The 7,581-nt window shown below is 43.5% G+C and overlaps 1 long non-coding RNA gene across 1 annotated transcript; it reads left to right on the top strand.

Annotated features, from left to right (window-relative positions):
- Positions 1 to 1,143: 1,143 nt before the first annotated feature.
- On the top strand, positions 1,144 to 4,739 carry LOC122464626. Its single transcript, XR_006288824.1, has 2 exons — positions 1,144 to 1,279; positions 4,335 to 4,739. It is a non-coding gene; the product is annotated as an uncharacterized LOC122464626 (long non-coding RNA).
- Positions 4,740 to 7,581: the final 2,842 nt, after the last annotated feature.

The raw sequence follows: 7,581 nt of genomic DNA, 5'->3' as shown, positions 1-7,581 counted from the left end.
CACACTCTTATGTTTGTAAGAGATCCAGCTGCTAGCTGATAGATTCAGCAATGAAATATTACCATGTGTAATATAATTGCTTATGTGCCTTGAAATACACTTCAAGAACCATCAACACAATTATTTCTAACTCTGAACAAATTAAAGTGATAGCAATTTTTAAAATTTACAGTTGCATGCTGACAATTATTTATAAGGTCTGTCTTATGTGATATCTCTACTTCATTAGGCCCTGAGTCAGAAAAGCACCATATCCTGGAAGGGTGCTTAACCACACATTTAAAATTATGTTCTTAAGTCCCAAGCACATGCTTGCCTGAACTGGGGCCTTAGATTGTGTATAGTGTGAGTTCAGCTGAAGTTTGAGTTTCTGTTGATTATCCTGAAAAGGTGCTTCTCTCTAAAATATAAAAGAATTATATTTTAATAGCAGCAGTTCCCAAACTGTAGCACATGGACCATGGGTGCCTCACAGAGCATTAGCTGTTTGTCATTAGAAAGCTGGCTGATCACATAGTCCCCTATCAAGCTGTCTGGAGTAGGCTCATGCCCTTCAGTGCCACCTCAAGGCAGATAGTCACAATTTGCGGGTTTTGACCTGGTTCTTATCTTCTATCATTAGATTTCACTAACCCAGTAACAAGTGTGAACTCATAAAGACCTATAACAATCTTTTCATGGAGTTGCAGACAGTCCCCTTGGGCACTTCAGTCTATCTTACTACCCAGGCAAGTTGGACTATGTGATAGATGGTCACTTATACTGAACATCACAACAATATTCAGGTTACTCCCAGTCCCAAAGGACCAGTCACTTACCCCAGGTCCATTGTGTCTCCTGTAGCCAATTCTGTAAAAAAAAAAAAAAAAAAGATATATTAACTAAGAAAAAGAAATGAGTTATTTATAAGGTTAAAACAGGTAAACAAAACCCACATGACAGTCTTGGATTTAAAAAGGTAATATAAGCAGCTCTATATGTCCTTTGTGTCTGGCCATGCCAAGCAGCATTTGCATCTCTTGCTGATGTTTAGAAACCTTTGCTCCTCAGAGTCTAGAAAGCATGAAGATCCAAGTTGCTCCTTGTAAAGGATTTTTATTCCCTTCACCCCAGAATCCAAACTGATGGGATGAATTCATACACAGGTCTTCCCTTGCTGGAGGGAGTGAAGAATGCAATCAACAAGGTATCTGTCTTTGGACGCTACACAATGCCTCATTTGTTTTCTTGTATGCAGGGCGAGCACTTTGCCTTAATCAATGTTTCTTTTTCCTGTTTGGTGAGTTTTATAATGTAAACATTCAATATAACTTTATACCAGGGGATACAGAGGTTAAGTGAGATTAATGCATGCAGCATTGTACACTAGTCATAAGGTCTAGATGCCAAACACATTCAAACAATACTAACACAGAGATAAGCCAGACTGGTTTCCAGCAGCTGGACACAAGTAGCGCTTTGTCAGTGTTCAGTGAGGCCTGGAGCCTTGGCATGAGCTGGCCCCTGGTCTGCCAGCATCACAAGCTCCACTTGTGTCCAGCTGCTGAACCACATTAAAAGATGGCAGCAATACATAACTGTAAGCAATTGCTGTAGCTGCCATGGGGAAACTATGCAATTGCACAATGCGGGGGGAATAAGACATCCACAAGTCAGAAAGCAGTGAATGCCACTAAAAGGCACCATTTCCCTCAAGTTACCTTACCACGTTGTCTGACATACCTCAGTTACTTTTGAGTATAGTTAAACTATTGTATTTCAGAAACCATTGTGTGGTAACTCTGGGTATATGCTGAAAGTTTAATGGCAACCACTATATTTTTCATTATTGGGGAATCTTCCCCCTTCTAGTACTTGAGACTTGTTATTTGTCCACACCAGTTAATATTCCAAACAAAGGCCCACAGAAAAAGCTATGGCTATATCACATCTTCTGCTCACTGCTCCAGAAGCTGCTGCCTCTCTCAAACAATGGACTTCATACTTGAAATGTCTAGGGACCTAATCAGTCCCCATCAAAGTCCATGGGAATTTTTCCATCAATGTGAGTTGAATTAGGACCTAGGCCTGAATTTTTAGTCAGATTTAATTCACGACCTGAACTTATTGGACTTATATGACCTTCAGCTGAAATGAAAAGAGTCTCTGAGCCCTTCTAGGACTACATGTGTAATGTACTCTTCAAGATAGGAGAGAGCACACACTTCTGAATGTTGATCCTTTGTGACTTTTTTTTTATTCTTCCTGACAAGAGAAATTCATAGGCCTTCGGATTTGTCCTCAGCCAAGGCTCATTAGTTTTCATTAGTTACTGACACTTGGGTTACTAGTATAATGCTAACAGACAAGCTAAATCCTAATGCTGGAGGCGGAATTGTCAATTAAGACTAAGTGGTTTAGAATAGGACTGCTGTCCCCAAAGCAATCATGTTTAGGTTCAACAGGTTTTGATAGAAATACTGTTCCTGGCTAGCCACCTTCCCTCTTTCTAGCCATTCATGGGAAGATGAAGAGCTAGGATAACAGCATAAATGTTAAAAGGTAGTAGTGGGTAAGCCATCTATTACCCCTTTGGCTGGATAATCCGTCATTAAGGACTTGTACCAGAATGCACAAAAGTACCTAATCCCTGTTTGGGGACCACTGTGATGCACAGGACTCCCACAGAACCCCACAGGCATTTTAACTGAACACCTAACTTTTTACATTAAAAGTTCCCTAGGGTCCTATGTTTCTGCTTCTTTACCCCTATCTTCCACCTAACCCACACTGCAATTCAAAAACCAAAGGAAAATATGCAGGGACTGATCTGGTAGGAATGCTCGGGGTCTGCCTATTGGACGGGGCCCTTCAGGCGAATTTACACAACAGCCCAGGGGCGGGGAAGAAGGAGGTTGATGACGATGCCCGTCCTCATAACTTTTAGCCCAGTGGCTAGGATACTCGCTTGGGGTGTCGGGGAGCCCTGGCTCAAGACCTGCCCCCTCTCTCCCCCAACTGAGGGGAAGAAGGAATCTGCCACATCTAAAGTGAGCGCTCAGCTTGTCAATGCCTAACTCCTTTTGTGCATTCAGGACTAATTGGGAATATTTATCATATGGCTTTAATCCCCCCAAAGAAAGTCCTGAGAGCTTCTTGTATCTGATTATTTGGTTCCTTTACCAGGATCCTGAACATTTATCATTTGGAAGGCCAACCTGACAGCATACATACAACCATCAGAATGCAGCATTGCTTAGCCAAACTATACTTAACTCTCTACACCTTTCCTTGCAAGCCAGACTTTTTGGTCTTCTAACCATCTTTGTTGTGCATTTTGAAATCTCTCTCCAATTTTTGTATCTCTTCAACAAAGTGTCAAGAACTGAACACAATATCCGAGGAGTGGGTGCACCAGACACTTTTAGAGGGACTATAATATTTCTTTGTTGTGCTTTGCCTATGCAAAGATTGGACTTTTCTGATGATGTCATGTCCAACTTGCTGTCCACAATCACACCAAAGTCTCTTGGTATTACGGCTTTCCCGTAATATATGAGTTCTAGATCATAAATGTAGATGTTAAGGAAGGCCAAACATAAACAGAGTCCCTTGTTTATGCCAATATCCAAGTTGATATATTCCTATCTATCAGTAATCCATATTTATGTTCTTTCAGCCCAATTCAGGAGCAATGTTGATATCTAAGCTAATTTTGATTAATTATGAGTATGATTTTCATGACATAATCAAATGTTGTACTGAAGTTGCAATATTACATTTAGCATTTTCCCTTCATCTACTAGTTTTGGATGTACTCAGAATAAGCAATCAGATGTGCCTGGCAAGAGGTTATTCTCGATGAACCAATGTTATGTATTGCTCAGAGCTCCATTATCAACTGAGTGTTTTGTTTTGTTTCTTTTAGGGGAAGGCTCTCAGTATTTGTTCCATTATTTTACTGGGAACAGAGGTTAGACGTACGGGACAATACGTGGCTGGAATCACCCTTTTTTCCATTGTTGAATATTGGTCCTACATGTTCTTTCCTCCACTCTTCCCACAATATTCACTTTCAGATCAGCACTGCTAGCAAAGCCTGATGTGAGAGCTATTCCAGCACATTGGTGCAAATACAAACCACCCTGCACTGAAGGAGAGCTCATTTCCTTTAATTTCACTACTTTTTGTTTGTTTGTTTTTTCTGTGAAGCAAACTTCAGCCGGTTCTAACATGCGGTCTATAAAATTCTTGACAGTGGATAGGCAATTAGTTTCTGCTTATCACACTGATCATACCTTATCTTTGGCTCCCACTGATCTGTTTTTTTTGTGTTCATCCTATCTTCCATTTAGATTATAAAGTCTTTGGGACAAAGGACCATCTCTTCAGTGTGTATATACAATCCCTAGCAAAATGGGGCCTAGATCTTTGATTGCGACAGCATCTAGAGGCCATAATTCTGCTGCTACTACTAAGAATGGGCAGATAGTAACAAGGGATGTAATGGAGCAAAAGCAATGGAGTGCTTTACTCTGAATGCCCAGGAAGCAGCACAATTGGATCAGCACGATTTCCAGGAATAGTGAGCCTTGTAGTATCAACTCTTCAAGTGATGTCCAGCACAAGTCTGTGAGGGGAGCAGAAAAATGGTTGAGATTTCACAGGGCTCTGAGACTGGAGTTTTCCCTATTAGGGGAAGGACATAGTAATTCATTGTCCCTTCCGCTGTCTGTATCCTACCATCTTTGGAAGGCTGACACAGAAAAATGGTGGCTCATGGGGGTGGGAAGATGAGTAGGACCAGTCTTCTGCAACCTTTATAGCTGAAGCAATGTCAGAGAAATAGCACAGTAGTGAAGGAAAGTGGCTAACCAGGACCTGCCTAGCAAAGGTGCTGCAGTGGAGTCTGCATGAGTGAGGAGTAGGTCCTCTATTTGTCCCTCTTAGGGAATCAGATTAAATAAACAGTGGTGAATTGCAATGGGTAGGTGAGCACCCCGTCGTGAAATATAACAGTGGCGATTCCTGCATTTAAAAAAAAAAAAAAAAATCCTGACAGAAGTGCTCATCTTTGGTGCCTTCTTTAGAAAGAGAAAAATCTCTCAGCTCTTCTAGAAGCTTCCTTTTCACTGGTGTAAAAGCAAATCTGAGCAAAAATGCAGCTTTTACAGCAGACTTCTTCTGAACAGCCAAGATAACCATCCAAAATGGCGAGCGAGAACTTGGGGTCTGACAGATGTTTAGGCCCTGATTTTTCAAAAGGGCAAGAACTCAAGATATGCACACAATTACATGACTAATTTAAGCATGCAATTATTGTAATTATATTTGCATATGCAAATTACATGCCTGTAAGCATTTGAAGCAGGGACTGTTTTGATACTTATATCTTATGCATAACTGAGTACTTTGTCAGGGCTTAACAGATACTACAATAATTGGCTGCTACTTCATGCAATGTGGGTATTTGTGAACACAGCCATTATAGGAGGAACATGCATTAAGTTTGGCTTACAATTGTGTAGCACCCTGAACTTCTGCCCTTTTGAAAAAAGCAGGCTCTTAATGAGATTAAGGGCACATCTACACTGGCAAAGTTACAGCACCGGCAGTTACAGCGCCGCTCAGAGAGCACTGAAGGGAAACCGCTGTTGTGTTCACACTATCAGCTGCCTGTGCAATAGCATGTTCACACTCACGGCACTTGCAGCGGTATTCGGAGTGGTGCACTCTGGGCAGCTATCCCACAGAGCGCCTCTGCCACTAAGACTTGTGGGAAGGTGGACGGGGCATCCTGGGTCCTGTCCCAATGCCCATGATGCATTGCTTCGCATCCCAGAAATCTCCGTGCTTCTGTCTGCATTTGGCATCATCATTCAACAGTTTGTGTACTGCGCACCCAGCCTCTTTGGGCTGCAGGAATGGATCCCGAGCTGTTGACCAGAATGCTGCTTGCTCTGACTAACACATCACGAGTGGCAGTGGAGTTATTCCTTAAACTACAAAGGCAAGAGGAGTGCGACATTGATCTCGCCACGCACAGTATCTATGACACGAGATTGCTTGTGGCATTCACGGAGGTGCTGTCCACAGCGGAACACTGCTTTTGGGCTCGGGAAACAAGCACTGAGTGGTGGGATCACATCATGATGCACGTCTGGGATAACAAGCAGTGGCTGCAGAACTTTTGGATGAGGAAAGCCACATTCATAGAACTGTGATGAGCTTGTCCCAGCCCTGCAGCGCAAGGACACGAGGATGAGAACTGCCCTGTCGTTGTAGAAGTGCATGGCAATTGTACTGTGGTAGCTGGTTACTCCAGACTGCTACCAGTCGGTCGCTAACCAGTTCGGAGTGGAAAAGTCAACCGTTGGACTCGTGTTGATGGAAGTGTTTGCAGCCATTAATCGCATCCTGCTCCGAAAGACCGTGACTCTGGGCAATGTGCATGACATTGTGGATGGCTTTGCACAAATGGGCTTCCCTAATTGAAGAGGGGCGACAGATGGCACGCATATTCCAATTCTGGCACCAGACCACTTAGCCACCAAGTACATTAATCGCAAGAAGTATTTCTCAATGGTTCTCCAGGTGGTTGTGGATCACCGTGGGCATTTCAGACATTAACACAGAATGACGCATGCATCTTTCGGAACACTGGCCTGTTCAAGAAGCTGCAGGCAGGGACTTTCTTCCCAGACCGGAAGATCACTGTAGGGGAAGTCGAAATGCCCACTGTCATCCTGGGAGACCCAGCATACCCTTAAATGCCATGGCTTATGAAGCCATACATGGGGCAACTTGAGAGCAACAAGTAGCGGTTCAAGAACAGGCTGAGCAATTGCAGAATGACTGTTGAGTATACTTTTGGCCATTTAAAAACCCTCTGGCAATGCCTCTATGGGAAGCTGGACCTGGCCAATAACAATATTCCTATGCTTATAGCCACGTGCTGTATGCTCCATAATATTTGTGAAGGGAAGGGTGAAAGCTTCACTCAAGGCTGGACCACAGAGGCTCAACACCTGGAGGCTGAGTTTGAACAGCCAGAGACCAGGGCTATTAGAGGGGCACAGCGTGAGGCCATACAGATCAAGGATGCCTTGAGGCAGCAATTTAAAGCTGAAAGACACTAATATTTGTTGCTATGCTTGGGATTGCAGAGCTTGTAATGCACTTGTAATCTCGCTGCTGAGGGTGAGCAGGGAATCAAAGGAGGGTCTTCTCCAAGGCTGCGGCTTCCGCCCTGTCCCCTATGCAGCTCGCCTGTGTGTAGCAATGCTCCCCTCCCCATGACAGCACAGTGGAACTGGAAAGTTACCGTTAATGGGGCAAGAAACAAAGCAACTCTGCTGAGGAACCTGTGGCAGTGGATTGCCCAGTATCTCCATGAGTTTCCTGGAGATCTCTGAGGGAGATTCCCGTGAACTGAGGAAGTCAATCAACAGCCTGTTCCACCATTCAGACTAGGCATGTGGTGGGAGATTAGCCTGATTTCTGCAACCCTCTTGCCCCCCAAAACTCACTTCAGAGATTCCCAAAATCTGATCCATGTTAGGGGGCTTATTCCTTCACCCACTCACTTCCCTGGTCCTTCTC

The sequence above is a fragment of the Chelonia mydas genome, chromosome 2 (genome assembly GCF_015237465.2).
Source record: "Chelonia mydas isolate rCheMyd1 chromosome 2, rCheMyd1.pri.v2, whole genome shotgun sequence".
In the NCBI taxonomy this organism is placed as follows: Eukaryota; Metazoa; Chordata; order Testudines; family Cheloniidae; genus Chelonia; species Chelonia mydas.
Note: the sequence above shows the minus strand (reverse complement) of the source record. Positions and strands in the feature narration are given on the sequence as shown.